Source organism: Zingiber officinale, unplaced genomic scaffold (assembly GCF_018446385.1).
Source record: "Zingiber officinale cultivar Zhangliang unplaced genomic scaffold, Zo_v1.1 ctg243, whole genome shotgun sequence".
NCBI classification, from domain to species: domain Eukaryota; kingdom Viridiplantae; phylum Streptophyta; class Magnoliopsida; order Zingiberales; family Zingiberaceae; genus Zingiber; species Zingiber officinale.
Genome location: NW_024589915.1, coordinates 673,789 through 695,117, shown reverse-complemented (window position 1 = coordinate 695,117; position 21,329 = coordinate 673,789). Strand labels below are relative to the sequence as shown.

At 41.9% G+C, this 21,329-nt stretch overlaps 1 long non-coding RNA gene across 1 annotated transcript; it reads left to right on the top strand.

Moving 5' to 3' along the window:
* The first annotated feature begins 674 nt into the window (after positions 1–674).
* Positions 675–1,465, top strand: LOC122037199. Its single transcript, XR_006127561.1, has 3 exons — positions 675–1,001; positions 1,101–1,194; positions 1,410–1,465. It is a non-coding gene; the product is annotated as an uncharacterized LOC122037199 (long non-coding RNA).
* The last annotated feature ends 19,864 nt before the right edge of the window (positions 1,466–21,329 follow it).

The window sequence follows — 21,329 nt, the reverse complement described above, 5'->3', positions numbered from 1 at the left end:
TCGGATGACAGCATCATTCCGACGAGGAGGCTACTTGGGAGCTCGAGGATACTATCCGAGCTCGATATCCCCATCTTTTCATTTGAGGTATGTGATTTATTTACCGTTCAGCATTTATACTCTATATCTGTTGTTAGTACTTGCTGATGGTAGATAACGAAATTTGGGGACCAAATTTTTATTAGTGGGGGAGAATGTAAAATACCGGAAAATAGGCGAATATTAAGGAGGGAATTTTCCAAAATTTTTGGGAATTTTTCGGGAATTTTTCGGAGCTCGTACGAACGAGTTAACGGGGATAAAAACGGGGACCGGGAAAGCCTGTTTAGGCTACCCCATTTAAGCGAGGAAATGTTTATAATTACATTTCCTTTTTCTTTTATTTTCTTTATTTTGTTTTCTTTTCTTTCCTCACGCCGAACCATTTCCTTCCCTTCCGATTTCCCCTGCGACGCCGAAGCCCTAACCGCCGGCCACTCAGCGGTTCCCTCCTCCTCTCCCAGGCGTGAATAAGCCCCGGACCAAGGGAAGTCGGCACTTCCTTTCTCCCTCTCCGCAGCCGACTGACCTCCTTCGTGCCCTCGCCGTCGGCGACGCACGGAGCCGTGCCTTTCTCCCTTCTGCCCTAGCCGAATTCCTTCCATCGCCGGCAGCCGAGTTTCTCTCACCAGCCGTCGAACTTGCGTGCCCTAGGTGCCACCGACGCCGACGCCCTCTCCGATCTCCACTGTGCTGCCAGCGAGCTCCTCTCTGCCCTAGCGCCGGCCCACCGCCGAGCCTAGCATCCTCTCCCGCCACCACAGCGACGCCACTGCTGCCGCTCGATCTCTTCTCCCCTCTGCCGGTCGGTCTCTCCTTCTCCTCCTTCCCGAGCCGCACCAGGCGCCGCCACCACCTGAGGCTGAACGGAGCAGCGCCTGACCTAGGGTTTCCGGCAGTGGGCTGATACATGATTTTTCCAGCCATTGCTGGTTGCTACCATCGCCAGAGAAGAAGGTCAGGTAATGGTATTGTTAATTTCAGCAGTGATGTAGATTTTTGGTATGCTATTGTAGGGATTTCTAATTAGTTAGATATGGAATTTGTTTTCCAATTGGCAGTGACAGTGGTGTGAAGTTGTTGGATTCCGGCCACCACAACACTGAATGCCTTGGTTGTTTCCTTGATATCCAACTTTGATCCGATCAGTGAAAGGTAAAGTTCTTGTTTAACGTTGTGGATTTAGGTCTTGCTGTGGAGAAATTAATCGATGACCAGTTAAGGTTGATCAATAATTAGGGTTTTCCTAATTGAATTAGGTATATTGGTGATTATTATTTAGGGTTTTTGCCCTAAATAGTTTTAAGGATTCTATTTAGCAATTCATTGGAATTTTAGCTAAATAAAATATATCTCTGTTGGTATCACAGGACTTTGACGCGAGACGGGTATCTCGGAGTCAGATTTGGACTTTTCTTATCGGAGGCGGGTACTTTTGACTTATGTCATTTGATATGCTTAGTAATTAAATTAACATGTTGCATTAATGGTGTTTCTTATCTGTTTCGGTTAATCACTACCCAAATCTTACATGCTTGATTGATTGATTGGTTTTGCATCTCAGGTATATTTTACCTGTTGATACATGCTTATAGGGGTAGTGATATACCATGCTTCACCATGTTCAGGACCTAGGTTTTTATACCTTCTGTGTACCTTTGATTCGATATGATTCATTGACCTAGGGTGCACTTTTCTATATACATGGATTAGGTCAGGATGTTTATATGGTTATTGCCATGCATCATTTGCATGATTGCATGCTGTGCGATAGTCCGCTCCATTATTGTTGAGCACATCGCCAGTTACATGGATCTGCACACACCACCACTCATGGGTTAGTGGTCGATTCAGGCTGAGTGTGTTGCAGCAGGGACTCTGTTAGGCACCGTTGGTCCGCTCATGGGTAGTGTGACACAACGTGTTATCCGGCAGGGATTCCTCCCTGTATTTGAGTACCGGGAGTTGAGAGCATTGCGCTCCCCCATCTATGATTTGGGGTAGGAAGATAGGTGTACTTCGACAGCATCCCGTCCACTCGGTCACTCATCAGGAGTAGTGACGACAGAGTGCACGGTTGTCACAGCCCTACCCACTCGGCCTCACTTTTGTATGACATGATCGACTGGCGTCAGGGGTGACCAGGACGCATCATTGGCATCATATGCATGATGCATTTATTGCTTGTGTTTGTGTTTGCTGCATTTATATGCTACATATTGTTTGGATACCTATGTTTGCTACAGGATTTCCTTATCCCTCGGACTATTTGACCTTATACTCAGGACCTGATTAGTACAGTATTCTCCTGTTTATTTCAGATGCATTCTTATCTTTCTTATCAGGAGACTGTACGCATGATTAGTGCTAGGTGTTGTTTCTTTACTTTGCATATCAATTGTACCTGCTGAGTGTTGGACTCACCCCGCCTCCATTGTTGTTATTTTCAGGTTGATGCTGTCAGGAGGGAGTTCCAGTCGCTAGTCCCCACTGCACGTAGTGCTACTCCGCTGCTGGTTTTTGAGTTGTTTCATTTTAGCTTTTTCGCTATCAGACTTTATTTTAGTTTTGTTTTGGACTTACATATGGATATTGTATGGAATCTTTCCGTTGGATGGACTTTTAGTATGATTTGGATTTACTCTACTACATGCCTGCCTGGACGGCAGAAGAGGTAAGAAAAATCGGATTTGGGCTTTACGAGTGTAGTTGAGTAGGGTTGATTTCGAGTCAGAGTATTACTATGTTGTTTATTTTATTAACTGCGTGGTTGTGACAGCCAGAGGCTGAATACATATATAAACTGCGTGGTGATTGATTTTATTTACTGTTATTATTCCAGCCGCCTGTGGCTGAGTATTTAGTGCTTGTAGAAAATTTTGATTGTCCGCCGTACAGGGGAGATGCTGCCGAAATTTTCTCGGACAGGGACTCTTCTGGGGGCGTGACAATTTAATTCAAGTCAATTTAATATAATGAATCTAATTCATTTAATTAAATTGATTCAAAGAGTCATAATCTAAATTAGACTCATTTAACACATGAATCAACTTGAGTCCAACTCAATTATCCCAATTAGGATTACTCTTAATCCAATTTGATTCATCACATGAATCTAATCCTCTTGGTTCATCATATGAACCTAATCTCCATCCACTTGTTCTTTGTGTGTGACCCAATAGGTTCTTGTAACGTTGGCAATGCCCCTAAACTCATTTAGAAGCATAAGTAATGAGCGGTATCTAGCAATACATCATTACTACCCAAGTTACAAGAATGTTGAGATCCAACATCACCTTGTGACTACTAATTGTGACTCCTCACAATATATGACAAGTGTCCTATCCTAGACATCTAGATTGATCAATGTGAGGCATAGACCGTGTTATCCTCTGATCAATCTAAATCTTGAACTCCAAGTAGACTCACTAAATCAAATGAGCTCAATATCTCATATTGACTCATTTGGGCATGGCCATGCACTTCGTGGTCTCACTCTATCAAGAATACCGATGTCTCTCCCATCATATAGGTGGGGTAGATCCCATCTACATCACTCACATTCCTCCGCATAATTTGTTACATACCCAGTAATCGCCTTTATAGTCCACCCAGTTACGGGTGACGTTTGACGAAACCAAAGTACATAACTTCTTATGTAGGGAACCATGGTGACTTCAGGTCTAAGGACTAGTAGTCATACTAATAGTTGTTGGGTTTTCGGGCCGCGAAAATCGCTTTTTCGCTTCACGGAAACCCCGAAACATCCTAGCCATTGGATCCGTGCGAAGAAAACTTTCGAAAATATGAGTACGAGTTTCAAACTATGATCTACAGTAGATCTACAAAGGAAAAACATTTTATACCTTTGAAGCGTGCCCTCACAAATCCCGCTCGTCCAACGGTACGCCGGATCTCAAAGTTGTCAACGTAGACAACTCTCTAGTGATATCCACACGAACAAGAAGTGTTCTCTAACACTCAAAGATGGAGAAGAAGAGCACCACAAGTGTGCTAGCACTTTCTAGGGCTCTCGGGTAGGATTTAAAAGGGGAGAAAGGAGAGAAAGGAAAAGGAATCTCACATACTCCTCTTGATACCCTCCTTTGTGACCTTCACTTCACCCTTTCTCTTGGAACTCAACACATTCCTCTTCACCTTGCTTGAAACTCTCGGCCAAGAAGAGGAGAAGGAGGAGGAAGAGAGCTAAGGAAGAAGATCCATTCAACACCACTTGAATTTCACAAAATGAAACCTCCACTCACATTAGTGTGGCCGGCCACACACATGTAACTCCCCTCATTAATGTGGCCGGCCACATTAAATGCAATGGTGTGTAACCTCCATGAGGTGGCACACCATGATGAGGTGGAGATGATGTGGCAAGGTTAGTCATGCCATGTAGGATGAGTCAACCTTCATGATGTGGCAATACATCAAGTCAAACTTGATGTTTCAACTTCCATTTGGTCAAGTCAAAATTGACCAATTCTCTTCCTTGTTGAGTTAAAACCAACATTTGGTTCAAGTCAATTTTAATTTAATGAATCTCAATTCATTAATATAAATTGACTCAATGAATCAAATTTAAATTAGACTCATTCAACAATTGAATCTAATTGAGTCTAACTCAATAAGTCTAATTTGAATTAATCCGAATCCAATCTTTGGTGCATCATATGAACCTAATCCAATTGGTTCATCATATAAACCTAATCTCCATCCACTTGTTCTTTGTGTGTGACCCAATAGGTTCTTGTAACGTTGGCAATGTTTCTAAACTCCTTTAGAAACATAAGCAATGAGCGGCATCTAGCAATACATTATTGCTACCCAAGTTACAAGAATGTTGAGATCCAACATCACCTTGTGACTACTAATTGTGACTCCTCACAAAATATGACAAGTGTCCTTCTATCCTAGACATCTAGATTGATCAATATGAGGCATAGACCGTGTCATCCTCTAATCAATCTAAATCTTGAACTCCAAGTAGACTCACTCGATCAAATGAGCTCAACATCTCATGTTGACTCATTTGGGCATGGTCATGCACTTCGTGGTCTAACTCTATCAAGAATACCGATGTCGCTCCCGTCATATGGGAGGGATAGATCCCATCTACATCACTCACATCCCTCTGCATAATTCGTTATATACCCAGTAATCGCCTTTATAGTCCACCCAGTTACGGGTGACGTTTGACGAAACCAAAGTACATAACTCCTTATGTAGGAAACCATGGTGACTTCAGGTCTAAGGACCAATAGTCATACTAATAGTCACATGAGAAAGTATATGACACTCATATAACGATCCATGATACTTTCTCATGGCGGATCATTCAATATACATTCTCCAATGCATACCCATGTGTCAACTTGATATCTCTATATCCGTGACTTGTGAGATCAAGTCATCGAGTTGACCTACATGCTAGTCTTATTGCATTAACATTGTCCCTGAATGTTAATACTCGACTAGGAATGATTAAGAGTAGTGTTCCCTATATCATCTCACTATCGGTTCAACTAACTGATTGATATAGGTGAGAACCGTCTACTCAAGGACGTTATTATACTTAGTTTATTTGGCACCAATACAAGTAAGTATAATAACCAAAAACCAAATGCCTTTATTTATATAAGAATATGATACAATAAGTCCATAATACAATCATCAAATGATTGACTCTAGGGCTCTAGCTAACACATGCTTCACCATGTTCAGGACCTAGGTGTGATACCTTATCTTCTCTGTGTACCCTTGATATGATTTATTGATTATGGTGTACATCATATATGTATATAGATTGGTTCAGTATATTACCATGCTTAGTGTCATGCACCATTCGCATGATTGCATGCTGTGTGATAGATTGCTCCATTATTGTCAAGCACATCGCTAGTTTCATTACTGTTCGGTGCTCCGTTGGTCTGCTCATGGGTAGCGTGACGCAACGTGGTAGCACGTCAGTTTTGCTCTGTTTGGTGCTTCATTGGTCCGCTCATAGGTGGTGTGACGCAGTGTGGTAGCACGTCAGGGATCCCTCCCCGTCATGGTGTACCGGGAGATGAGAGCATTGCGCTCCCCCATTTATGATTTGGGGTAGGAGTATGTGTGTACTCCGACAGCATTCCATCCATTCGGTCACTCATCAGGAGTAGTGATGCAGAGTGCACAGTTGTCACAGCCCTACCCACTTGGTCCCACCATTGTGTGTGAGATGGCTGACTGGCGTCAGGGGTGACCAAGACTGCATTGGCATCATACGCATTGATGCATTTATTTCTTGTGATTGTGTTTGTTGCATTTATTTGCTGCATATTGGTTGGATGCCCATGCTTGACATGCATACAGGATTTCTATACCTCTCGGACTGTTTATCCTATTCTCCTGTTCATTTCAATTTGCATTTACCCTTATTATGTCAAGAGACTGTACGCATGATTAGTGCTAGTTGTTATATCCTTACTATGTATATAAGTTGTTACCCGCTGAGTGTTGGACTCACACCCTCCTCCGTTGCTATTTTTTCAGGTTGATGCAGTCCGGAGGAGTTCCAGTCGCTAGTCCCCTACAGACCGCGAGGACGTGTGGTTTATCTTTTGGTTTTCTTTATCAGACTAGTTCTGTTTGATACACTTGGATTATGGTTTTTGTGTTATGGATATTGCACTGTCGATGATTTTCATTCAGATTTGTTTTACTACATGCCTGCCGGATGGCAGAAGAGGTGAGTTAATTTTATCGTCAGATTTGAGTTTTATGAGTGTAGTGGAGTAGGTTGGTTTTGAGTCTGCTTATCACTGTTCAGTTTGTTTAACTGCATGGTTGTGTCAGCCAGAGGCTAAAATTGATATAAACTGCGTGGATGTCTGTGTTATTATTTGTTTATTATTGTTATTATTCCAGCCGCATGTGGCTGAGGTATATGGTGATGTAGTAAAGTTTCAGATTGTCTGCCGTACAGGGGAGATACTGTCGAAATTTCTTCGGACAGGGATGTTGGGTTCTTCGGGCCGCGAAAACTGCTTTTTCGCGTCGCGGAAACCCCGAAGGACCCAAAGCCGTAGATCCGTGCAAAGATTTGTATACAAAATTCGAAAAACTATTTCTTGTACGAGTTCAAAAACTGATCTACTATTTAGATCTACGAGAAAAAGTGTTTACCCTTGTAGCGAAGCCCTTCGCAATCCCGCAAGGTCCAAAAATCGTCGGATCTCAAGACTGTCAACGTAGACAATCCTCTCTCGGTATCCACACGAACAAGGAGGGTTCTCTAACTCTCAAGGATGGAAGAGAGAGCACCACAAGTGTGCTAGCACTCTCTAGATGCTCTCGGATGGGATTGGAAAGAAGAGAAAACAAGAAGAATCTCACCACTCCTCTAGTAGTCTTCTCCTTTGTGACCTTCACACTCTCTTATTGTCTTGGACTTAACTCACACACCTTCTCCTCACCAAGGAAGTCACGGCAACAACCAGCAAGAAGGAGGAAGAAAACTAGGAAGAAGATGATCCAATTACCACACATTAAAATCCACACTAAATGAAAACCAATTCCACCTTTAGTGTGGCCGGCCACATAACTCCTCTCATTAATGTGGCCGGCCACATTAAAGAAAGGAGAGTGTAACCTCCAATGAGGTGGCACACCTCATGAGGTGGAGGTGAAGTGGCAACTATGTGTCATGCCATGTAGGATGAGTCAACCTACATGATGTGGCAATGCATCAAGTCAAACTTGATGTTTCAACTTCCAATTTGGTCAAGTCAAACTTGACCCAATCTCTTCCTTGTTGAGTTAAATCCAAGCTTTGATTCAAGTCAATTTTAATTTAATGAATCTCAATTCATTAATATAAATTGACTCAATGAATCAAATGTAAATTAGACTCATTCAACAATTGAATCTAATTGAGTCTAACTCAATAAGTCTAATTCGAATCCAATCTTTGGTTCATCATATGAACCTAATCCTATTGGTTCATCATATGAACCTAATCTCCATCCACATGTTCTTTGTGTGTGACCCAATAGGTTTTTGTAACGTTGGCAATGTTTCTAAACTCTTTTAGAAACATAAGCAATGAGCGGCATCTAGCAATACATCATTGCTACCCAAGTTACAAGAAATGTTGAGATCCAACATCACCTTGTGACTACTAATTGTGACTCCTCACAATATGTGACAAATGTCCTTCTATCCTAGACATCTAGATTGATCAATGTGAGGCATAGACCGTGTCATCCTCTAATCAATCTAAATCTTGAACTCCAAGTAGACTCACTCGATCAAATGAGCTCAACATCTAATGTTGACTCATTTGGGCATGGCCATGCACTTAGTGGTCTCACTCTATCAAGAATTCCGATGTCGCTCCCGTCATATGAGAGGGATAGATCCCATCTACATCACTCACATCCCTCTACATAATTCGTTATATACCCAGTAATCGCCTTTATAATCCACCCAGTTACGGGTGACGTTTGACGAAACCAAAGTACATAACTCCTTATGTAGGGATCCATGGTGACTTCAGGTCTAAGGACTAATAGTCATACTAATAGCCACATGAGAAAGTATATGACACTCATATAACGATCCATGATACTTTCTCATGGCGGGTCATTCAGTATACATTCTCCAATATATACCCATGTGTCAACTTGATATCTCCATATCCATGACTTGTGAGATCAAGTCATCGAGCTGACCTACATGCTAGTCTTATTGTATTAACATTGTCCCTGAATGTTAATACTCGACTAGGAATGATTTAGAGTAGTGTTCCCTATATCATCTCACTATCGATTCAACCAATCGATTGATATAGGTAAGAACCTTCTACTCAAGGACGTTACTATACTTATTTTATCTGGCACAAATACAAATAAGCATAATAACCAAAAACCAAATGCCTTAATATATATATAAGAATATGATATACAATAGTCCATACAATCATCAAATGATTGGCTCTAGGGCTCTAACTAACAATCTCCCACTAGCACTAGTGCCAATCAATATAGGCTCTAAGGCCTAATGACCTAGTGTGAGCATCATGCTTTCTCTGTGCCAAAGCCTTGGTCAAGGGATATGAAATATTAGCCTCTGTAAGTACTCTGCAAATCTTCACATCTCCTCTATCGATAATCTCTCGAATGAGATGGAAACGTTGTAGAACTGCTGTGAACTCTGCCAGCTCATAGCACTACCATTCAAGCAAAACACGAACCTCGACTGCGATTTAATCATCCTGGTCGGTCTGGAAGCTAGCATCACTGTAACCCTTTACAACTAGCTCATCATCGCCTCCATATATCAAGAAATATTCTTTAGTCCTTCTCAAGTACTTAAGAATATTCTTGACCGCTACCAGTGACTTTCACCTGGATCTGACTGGTATCTGCCCGTCATGCTCAAAGCATACGAGACATCAGGTCGAGTACATAACATGGCATACATGATAGATCCTATGGCTGTGGAACTACAAAAACCCTCAGGTTGTGTCATGTACACATCCTCGAGTATGTTTCCATTCAGAAACGTGGTTTTTGATATCCATCCGCCATATCTTGGAATCTGGTCTCATCACAGCTTCATGATAGGTGTTAGGCTCATCCTCTATGAGCACAACGTCATCATGGTCAGACACGAGAAATGAATATCTCTCAGGCTGACGATGTACCCTATCAGACCTGTGAAGAGGTATGTCTACTTGAACTGGTTGTTGTTCCTCAACTCCTTGTGGAACAACATCATCCACAACACTTTGTGGTTCCAGTTCAACTTCCATCGAGGCATCAGTGCTATTGTTCGCATCTTGAACTTCTTCAAGATCGACAGTGCCAGAGGTATGTTTGGTTCATGTCTTTTGACTTGAACCTCTTGGTATTAATGTTATAGATAGGGCTCTCAAGGTCTAGAATATAGAGTCCGTTTATTAGTGGTGCACTACAATAGAACATATCTTTCAAATAAACAGAACAACATTTGTCTTTTATTATAAAAGAGTATCCTTTCTTGTCTAAACAAGAAACTGAAACTATGTTCTTAGTAAGAGCAGGCGCATAACAACACAAGCCCAGAGGGCGAGATAGAAAGTAAATCCCTACAGCAACAGCAACAACCCGTGCTCCATTGCCTTCTCGTAGGTCCACCTCGCCCTTTGTCAATGCCCTGCTATTTCGCCTGCACATCAATACAAATGTGAGAAGCACATCCGTTATCTAATACCCAAGATGTAGAAATAGATAGATTGACTTCTATAACATATATACCTGAAGTGGAAGTATCACTTCGCTTCTTCTTAAGATCCTCAAGTATACCTTGCGGTTCCTCTTCCGATGCGGTCGATCGCGGTGGAGCGGTAGCATCCTTAGCGACCCTCCTTCAGGCTTGATGCCTTGCCTTTGCCCTTGATTTGGGACTTTCCTTACCTTTGGGCTTGCCCTTGCCCTTGTGCTTCGAACCATCGAATGGGCTTAACCTTCTTAAGGTTAATCTCAGTATTCGTAACATACTAAGTAGCTCGGGCGGTGGCTTGTCAATCTCGTTCATGTTATAGTTCAGAAATTGACTATAGCTATCTGGCAAGGACTGCAAGATCAAGTCAGTGGCCAGCTCTTGGCCAAGTGGGAACCCCAGTCTTTGTAGATTCTCTATGTACCCAATCATCTTGAGTACATAAGGACCTACAGGAGCCCCGTCTGACATCTTGCACTGAAACAGTGCCTTCGAGATCTCAAATCTCTCATGCCTCGCTTGTCCCTGATATAGTTGGCGAAGATGCTCAACCATATCGTAAGCGCCCATCAACTCATGTTGCTTCTGAAGCTCTGAGTTCATGGTCGCGAGCATTAGACAGGACACATCTAATGCGTCGTCTTGATGCTTCTTATAAGCATCTTTGTCGGCTCGCGGGGCATTGGCAGGAGGAGCCTCAGGAATAGGCTGCTCCAGAACGTACAGCTTACGCTCCTGGGTGAGAACTATTCTCAAGTTCCTGTACCAGTCCAGGAAATTCGCTCCGTTGAGCTTGTCCTTCTCAAGGACAGATCGCAGGGAGAAAGTGTTCGTATTTGACGTCATGGTTATCTACAACAGAAAAATTTGCAGAAATAAATATCATATTCTTTTAAAAATCATTTAATTAGGCCTTCAATTAAATGATGCTCCCACTGAATTCTATAATTCTTGTGGGACAAGATCCACATCATACTAACCCTTGAGTTAGCTTTGGCCAATACGCCCAAGGCTTAGTATGATCGGTAGGTAACGATTACCAATTACATCTCTATGCAACTCTTGTTTATAGAATCAATATCCGCATTTATATTAAAACTCGAGTTAGCTTTGGCTAATATGCCCGAGAGTTAATATAGATGTGATTTTGACCTATCTTTTCCAACCGTTGGAATAATGCCTATAGTTGACTCGATCCAACCGAGTAACTAGGAATACTCAATCTAATTGAGTTTGTATTCACCCATGCGTTGATAGGCGGGACCAAGATTGTCCCTCCGTACCCTACCAAGATAATATGTATTGCTCTGCTTTGGCAGATTCAACAATACACGTGATCGAGGTAGTGATAGGTATCACGGCACGGTTAGGCATTTTAGAGTTGGTTCGATCTAGATCTAATCTAATCGAGAAGAATGCATCTTGTGCACGACTTAGATCTAATCTAATCGCAAGGGTGCATCATGTGCACGACTTAGATCTAATCTAATCGTTAAGGCACTAATTAATTAATTAATTATTAAACATGCATCAAATACATAATAATTAATTAATTAATCTATTTGTGATTTAGTCATGGCCCTACTACGATCTTCTCAAGCCAATGAGAAGATCGATTGGTCAACCTAGGGTCAACAGCTTCTCCAAGCGCCTCCCTTTGACCACCTTGTGTTGCTCGTGCCCGCCTCGGAACTCCGTCTCGTGTGGACCCTCCACCGCTCCAATTTGTACATTACAATTTGAAACTCGAGTTACATTCGAGTCTAAATCTAATTTACAACAAGAATAAAATGTTGGGTTTTTCGGGCCGCGAAAATCGCTTTTCACGTCGCGGAAACCCCGAATCACCCAAAGCCGTAGATCCGTGCAAGGAAAAATTTCGAAAACACAAATACGAGTTTTATACTACGATCTACAGTAGATCTACAAAGGAAAAACTATTTTACCTTCGATGCGTGCCATTGCAAAATCCCGCTCGTCCAAGGTACTTGTCGGATCTCCAAAGTATCAAGGTAGATACTTCTCTAGTGATATCCACACGAACAAGGAGTGTCTCTCACACTCAAAGGATGGAGAAGAGAGTCCCAAGTGTGCTAGCACTTTCTAGAGCTCTCGGATAGGATTTAAATGGAGGGAAAAAGAAAGAAGAAAGGAAACTCTTACACTCAAGAAGTAGTCTCCTCTTTTGTGACCTTCACCCTTTCTTTCTTCTCTTGGAATACAACTCAACCACCTTCTCTCCCTTCATGGAACCCACGACCAAAAGAGAGGAGAAAGCAAGAGAGAGCTAAGGAGGAAGAAGATGGAATGAATGAGAATGAATTGCATTCACTCTCCTTCATGTGTGTGTAACCCCCTTCCCATTTAATGTGGCCATTAAAGAGGGGATTTGTAACCTCCATGAGGTGTCACACACATGTGCAACCATGATGATGTGGAGCATCATCAATGGTCCACCTTATGCCAACTCACAAATGAGGTGGCAAATGGTCAATTCAAAATTGACCTTTGATCTTCCTTCTCAAATCAAGTCAAACTTGACCAAATCTCTCTCATGGTTGATCTAATCTAACCATTTGATTCAAGCCAACTTAATATAATGAATCTAATTCATTTAATTAAATTGATTCAATGAGTCATAATCCAAATTAGACTCATTGAACACATGAATCAACTTGAGTCTAACTCAATTAGCCCAATTTGGATTACTCTTAATCCAATTTGGTTCATCACATGAACCTAATCCAATTGGTTCATCATATGAACCTAATCTCCATCCACTTGTTCTTTGTGTGTGACCCAATAGGTTCTTGTAACGTTGGCAATGTTTCTAAACTCCTTTAGAAACATAAGCAATGAGCGGCATCTAGCAATACATCATTGCTACCCAAGTTACAAGAATGTTGAGATCCAACATCACCTTGTGACTACTAATTGTGACTCCTCACAATATGTGACAAGTGTCCTTCTATCCTAGACATCTAGATTGATTAATGTGAGGCATAGACCGTGTCATCCTCTAATCAATCTAAATCTTGAACTCCAAGTAGACTCACTCGATCAAATGAGCTCAACATCTAATGTTGACTCATTTGGGCATGGCCATGCACTTCCTGGTCTCACTCTATCAAGAATAGCGATGTCGCTCCCGTCATATGGGAGGGATAGATCCCATCTACATCACTCACATCCCTCTGCATAATTCGTTACATACCCAGTAATCGCCTTTATAGTCCACCCAGTTACGGGTGACGTTTGACGAAACTAAAGTACATAACTCCTTATGTAGGGATCCATGGTGACTTCAGGTCTAAGGACTAATAGTCATACTAATAGCCACATGAGAAAGTATATGACACTCATATAACGATCCATGATACTTTCTCATGGCGGGTCATTCAGTATACATTCTCCAATGTATACCCATGTGTCAGCATGATATCTCTATATCCATGACTTGTGAGATCAAGTCATCGAGCTGACCTACATGCTAGTCTTATTGCATTAACATTGTCCCTGAATGTTAATACTCGACTAGGAATGATTTAGAGTAGTGTTCCCTATATCATCTCACTATCGATTCAACTAATCGATTGATATAGGTATGAACCTTCTACTCAAGGACGCTATTATACTTAGTCTATTTGGCACTAATACAAAAAAGTATAATAACCAAACAAATGCCTTTATTAATATACAAGAATATGATACAATGAGTACATACAATCATCAAATGATTGGCTCTAGGGCTCTAACTAACATAAAAGACGAGGCACGACGCGCAGGTACTCTGCATGCCAATCAGTATAGGCTCTAAGGCCTAAAGACCTAGTGTGACCATCATGCTTCCTCTGTGCCAAAGCCTTGGTCAAGGGATCTGCGATGTTAGGCTCTGTAGGTACTCTGCAAATCTTCACATCTCCTCTATCGATAATCTCTCGAATGAGATGGAAGCGCCGTAGTATGTGCTTGGTCCGCTGGTGTGAGCGAGGTTCCTTCGCTTGTGCTATAGCTCCATTGTTGTCACAATAGAGCTCAACTGGGTCAGCGATGCTAGGAACCACCCCAAGTTCAGTGATGAACTTGCGGATCCAAACTGCCTCCTTTGCTGCCTCTGATGCAGCAATATACTCGGCCTCTGTTGTAGAATCAGCTACTGTGTCCTGAACTCTTCCACTCACAGCACCACCATTTAAGAAAAACACGAACCCTGATTGCGATCGGTAATCATCCTGATCGGTCTGGAAGCTGGCATCACTGTAACCCTTTACAGTTAGCTCATCATTGCCTCCATATATCAAGAAATATTCTTTAGTCCTTCTTAAGTACTTAAGAATATTCTTGACCGCTATCCAGTGACTTTCACCTGGATCTGACTGGTATCTGCTCGTCATGCTCAAAGCATACGAGACATCAAGTCGAGTACATAGCATGGCATACATGATCGATCCTATGGCTGAGACATAAGGGATCTGATCCATGCGATCTCTCTCCTCTCTAGAAGAGGGACCTTGAGTCTTCGAAAGACTCACGCCATGTGACATCGGCAGAAATCCCTTCTTGGAATTCTGCATGGCAAACCGAAGGAGTACCTTGTCAATGTATGTACTCTGACTTAGGCCAAGCAATCTCTTAGATCTATCTCTATAGATCTGTATCCCTAGAATGCGGGATGCCTCACCTAAGTCCTACATCGAGAAGCAACTCCCTAGCCAGGTCTTGATAGACTGAAGCATAGGGAAGTCCTTCCCAATGAGCAGTATGTCATCCACATACAATATGAGGAAGACAACTATGTCCCCTACAACCTTCTTGTAGACACAAGGTTCATCTTCGTTCTTGATGAAACCAAACTGTTTGATCGCATCATCGAATCGAAGATTCCAGCTCCGAGAAGCTTGCTTTAGTCCATAAATGGACCTATGCAGCTTGCATACTTTGCTAGTATGCTTTGGATCTACAAAACTCTCAGGTTGTGTCATGTACACATCCTCAAGTAGGTTTCCATTCAGAAACGTGATTTTGACGTCCATCTGCCAGATCTCGTAATCGTGGTAAGCTGCAATAACATGCATGATCCGAATGGACTTAAACATCGCTACTGGAGAAAAAGTTTCATCATAGTCAATACCATGATCTGCTTGAAACCTTTATCTACCAAGCGACCCTTATAGATAAGTCCATCCATGTCAGTCTTTCACTTAAAGACCCACTTGCACCCAATGGGCTTTACCCCTTCAGGTAGATAAACCAAAGTCCATACTTGGTTGGTGTACATGGATTCCATCTCGGATCTCATGGCTTCTAGCCATTTCTCGAAATCTGGTCTCATCACAACTTCCTGATAGGTGGTAGGCTCATCCTCTATGAGCACAATGTCATCATGGTCAGACAAGAGAAATGTGTATCTCTCAGGCTGATGACGTACCCTATCAGACCTGCGAAGAGGTATGTCTACTTGAACTGGTTGTTGTTCCTCAACTCCTTGTGGAACAACATCATCCATAACACTTTGTGGTTCCGGTTCAATTTCCATCGAGGCATTAGTGCTATTGTTCGCATCTTGAACTTCTTCAAGATCGAACGCGCTCCCACTAGTCTTTCTAGAAACAAAATCCCTTTCTAGAAAGACCCCAGTCTTTGCCACAACTACCTTGTGCTGACTGGGAATGTAGAAGTAATATCCCTTAGTTTCCTTGGGATATCCGATGAAATAGCACTTGTCGGATTTGGGTCCTAATTTGTTTGAGACTTGACGTCGTACGTAAGCCTCACAGCCCCAAATCCTCATGAAAGACACCTGGGCATCTCTCCCAGTCCATATCCTATATGGTGTCTTTATCACGGCCTTGGATGGAACTCGGTTGAGAATGAAAGCTGCCGTGTCTAGAGCATAACCCCAGAGGTATGTCGGAAGATCTGTGTGACTCATCATAGACCGTACCATATCTAATAAGGTACGATTCCTCCTTTCAGATACACCATTCCACTGTGAAGTTCCAGGAGGAGTGAGTTGAGATAAAATCCCACACTCAGCTAAGTAGTCACGAAACTCATGGCTTAAGTATTCACCACCTCGATCGGATCGAAGTATCTTAATACTCTTGCCAAGCTGGTTCTGTACTTCATTCTTGAATTCTTTGAACTTTTCAAAGGATTCGGACTTATGTGTCATCAAGTACACATAACCGTATCTACTGAAGTCATCAGAATATGTGATGAAGTACCTATAACCGCCTCTAGCAGCGACATTGAAAGGGCACTATGTATGAGTCCTAACAAATCAGTCGCTCTCTCGTTGTGCCCACTAAAGGGAGTCTTGGTCATCTTGCCTCGTAGGCATGACTCGCATATCTCATATGATTCAAAATCAAATGAGTCCAACAAACCATCCTTATGGAGTTAGGATAAGCGCTTGTCATTTATATGACCTAAGCGACAGAGCCAAAGGTTGGTTTGGTTCATGTAATTAGACTTGAACCTCTTGGTATTTACGTTATAGATAGGGCTCTCGAGGTCTAGAATATAGAGTCCGTTTATCAGAGGTGCACTACAATAGAACATATCGTTTAAATAGACAAAACAACATTTGTTCTTTATTATAAACGAGAATCCTTTCTTGTCCAAACAAGAAACTGATATAATGTTCTTAGTCAAGGCAGGCACATAACAACAATCATCTAATTCTAGTACAAGCCCAGAAGGAAGAGATAGATGATAAGTTCCTACAGCAATAGCAGCAACTCGTGCTCCATTGCCTACTCGTAGGTCTATCTCACCCTTCGTCAATGCCCTGCTATTCCTCAGCGCTTGTACATTAGTACAAATGTGCGAAGCACATCCGGTATCTAATACCCACGATGAAGAAATAAAGAGGTTGACTTCTATAACATGTATACCTGAAGTAGAAATCTTATTTCTCTTCTTCTTAAGATCTTCCAGGTATTCTTTGGAGTTCCTCTTCCAGTGCCTTGCTTGTCCTTGATATAGGTGACAAAGATGCTTAACCATATCGTAAGCGCCCATCAACTCATGTTGCTTCTGAAGCTCAGAGTTCATGGTCGCGAGCATAAGACAGGACACATCTAATGCGTCATCTTGATGCTTCTTGTAAGCATCCCGGTCAGCTCGCGTGGCAGTGGCAGGAGGAGCCTCCGGAATGGGCTGCTCCAGAACGTACAGTTTACGTTCTTGGGTGAGAACTATTCTCAAGTTCCTATACCAGAAATTTGCTTCGTTGAGCTTGTCCTTCTTAAGGACGAACGCAGAGAGAAAAAGTTCGTATTCGACGTCATGGTTATCTACAACGAAAATGCAGAAATAAATATCATATTCTTTTAAATCATCTAATTAGGCCTTTAATTAAATGATGCTCCCACTGAATTCTATAATTCTTGTGGGACAAGATCCACATCATACTAACCCTTGAGTTAGCTTTGGCTAATACGCCCAAGGCTTAGTATGATCGGTAGGTAACTATTACCAATTACATCTCTATGCAACTCTTGTTTATAGAATCAATACCCGCATTTATATTAAAACTCGAGTTAGCTTTGGCTAATACGCCCGAGAGTTAATATAGATGTGATTTTGACCTATTCTTTCCAACCGTTGGAATAATGCCTATAGTTGACTCGATCCAACCGAGTAACTAGGAATACTCAATCTAATTGAGTTTGTATTCATCCATGCGTTGATAGGCGGGACCAAGATTGTCCCTCCGTACCCTACCAAGATAATATGTATTGCTCTGCTTTGGCAGATTCAACAATACATGTGATCGAGGTAGTGATAGGTATCACGGCACGGTTAGGCATTTTGAGTTGGTTCGATCTAGATCTAATCTAATCGAGAAGGATGCATCTTGTGCATGACTTAGATCTAATCTAATCGCATGGGTGCATCATGTGCACGACTTAGATCTAATCTAATCGTAAGGCACTAATTAATTAACTACTTATTAAATATGCATCACATATACAAGCAATTAATTAATCTATTTGTGATTTAGTCATGGCCCTACTACGATCTTCTCAAGCCAATGAGAAGATCGATTGGTCAACCTAGGGTCAACAGCTTCTCCAAGCTCCTCCCTTTGACCACCTTGTGTTGCTCGTGCCCGCCTCGGAACTCCGTCTCGTGTGGACCCTCCACCGCTCCAATTTGTACATTACAATTTGAAACTCGAGTTACATTCGAGTCTAAATCTAATTTACAACAAGAAAATAAGAGAAGGCACGACGCGCAGGTCGCGAATATAATACAACACTCGCAAACACATAACGGCACGCAGGCCGTATTATGAATTACAACACAACCAATCATATTGGGTTTTGGGCCATGACTATCACAAAATTTATATATAATTCAAAATTATATATTTTCATAATTTTTCTATAATTTTAAAACTAATTTTTACAATTTTTACGAGTAAAATTTCCCGGTGGTCCCGTTTAGCGGTTTCGGGCGCAATCGCGGAACGGATCCCCTTGCGGGGCCAGGGGCAGCGCCCCTACCCGCGATCTAACCATCGCGAGGGTTCCTTTGCGATCCAACAGCGCCCAAACTCGCTGTCCCAAAACGATTTGGGTCGAGACATTGCCGTTCCCGGCAGGTTCGTTTTTAGCGATTTCGGGTGCAATCGCGGAGCAAATCCCCTTGCGGGGTTAGGGGCAGTACCCCTACCCACGATCTAACCATCGTGAGTTGCTCCTTTGCGATCTAATGGCACCCAAGCCCGCTGTCCCAAACGGATTTGGGGCAAAACGAAACCGTTTTGGAAAAATCTTTCCGGTAGCCGAAGCCTACAAGTGCCGAGACACTTGTGCTTCGCTTCTACGGAAAAATTACCCATAAAAACTATAAAATCATAATTTTACAGAAAATTACAGAAACTTTAGTTTTCATAAAACCAAAAAGAAACTCGTATTCGCCTTGCACGTGGCTCTGATACCACTGTTGGGTTTTTCGGGTCGCGAAAACCCCGAATCACCCAAAGCCGTAGATCCGTGCAAGGAAAAATTTTGAAAACACAAATACGAGTTTTATACTACGATCTACAGTAGATCTACAAAGGAAAAACCATTTTACCTTCGATGCGTGCCCTTGCAAAATCCCGCTCGTCCAAGGTACTTGTCGGATCTCCAAAGTATCAAGGTAGATACTTCTCTAGTGATATCCACACGAACAAGGAGTGTCTCTCACACTCAAAGGATGGAGAAGAGAGCCCCAAGTGTGCTAGCACTTTCTAGAGCTCTCGGATAGGATTTAAATGGAGGGAAAAAGAAAGAAGAAAGGAAACTCTTACACTCAAGAAGTAGTCTCCTCTTTTGTGACCTTCACCCTTTCTTTCTTCTCTTGGAATACAACTCAACCACCTTCTCTCCCTTCATGGAACCCACGACCAAAAGAGAGGAGAAAGCAAGAGAGAGCTAAGGAGGAAGAAGATGGAATGAATGAGAATGAATTGCATTCACTCTCCTTCATGTGTGTGTAACCCCCTTCCCATTTAATGTGGCCATTAAAGAGGGGATTTGTAACCTCCATGAGGTGTCACACACATGTGCAACCATAATGATGTGGAGCATCATCAATGGTCCACCTTATGCCAACTCACAAATGAGGTGGCAAATGGTCAATTCAAAATTGACCTTTGATCTTCCTTCTCAAATCAAGTCAAACTTGACCAAATCTCTCTCATGGTTGATCTAATCTAACCATTTGATTCAAGCCAACTTAATATAATGAATCTAATTCATTTAATTAAATTGATTCAATGAGTCATAATCCAAATTAGACTCATTGAACACATGAATCAACTTGAGTCTAACTCAATTAGCCCAATTTGGATTACTCTTAATCCAATTTGGTTCATCACATGAACATAATCCAATTGGTTCATCATATGAACCTAATCTCCATCCACTTGTTCTTTGTGTGTGACCCAATAGGTTCTTGTAACGTTGGCAATGTTTCTAAACTCCTTTAGAAACATAAGCAATAAGCGGCATCTAGCAATACATCATTGCTACCCAAGTTACAAGAATGTTGAGATCCAACATCACCTTGTGACTACTAATTGTGACTCCTCACAATATGTGACAAGTGTCCTTCTATCCTAGACATCTAGATTGATTAATGTGAGGCATAGACCGTGTCATCCTCTAATCAATCTAAATCTTGAACTCCAAGTAGACTCACTCGATCAAATGAGCTCAACATTTAATGTTGACTCATTTGGACATGGCCATGCACTTCCTGGTCTCACTCTATCAAGAATAGCGATGTCGCTCCCGTCATATGGGAGGGATAGATCCCATCTACATCACTCACATCCCTCTGCATAATTCGTTACATACCCAGTAATCGCCTTTATAGTCCACCCAGTTACGGGTGACGTTTGACGAAACTAAAGTACATAACTCCTTATGTAGGGATCCATGGTGACTTCAGGTCTAAGGACTAATAGTCATACTAATAGTCACATGAGAAAGTATATGACACTCATATAACGATCCATGATACTTTCTCATGGCGGGTCATTCAGTATACATTCTCCAATGTATACCCATGTGTCAGCATGATATCTCTATATCCATGACTTGTGAGATCAAGTCATCGAGCTGACCTACATGCTAGTCTTATTGCATTAACATTGTCCCTGAATGTTAATACTCGACTAGGAATGATTTAGAGTAGTGTTCCCTATATCATCTCACTATCGATTCAACTAATCGATTGATATAGGTATGAACCTTCTACTCAAGGACGCTATTATACTTAGTCTATTTGGCACTAATACAAATAAGTATAATAACCAAACAAATGCCTTTATTAATATACAAGAATATGATACAATGAGTGCATACAATCATCAAATGATTGGCTCTAGGGCTCTAACTAACATAAAAGACGAGGCACGACGCGCAGGTCGCGAATAATAAAATAAATACAACACGCGAAAACACATCACGGCACGCAGGCCGTATTATGAATTACAACACAACCAATCATATTGGGCTTTGGGCCATGACTATCAC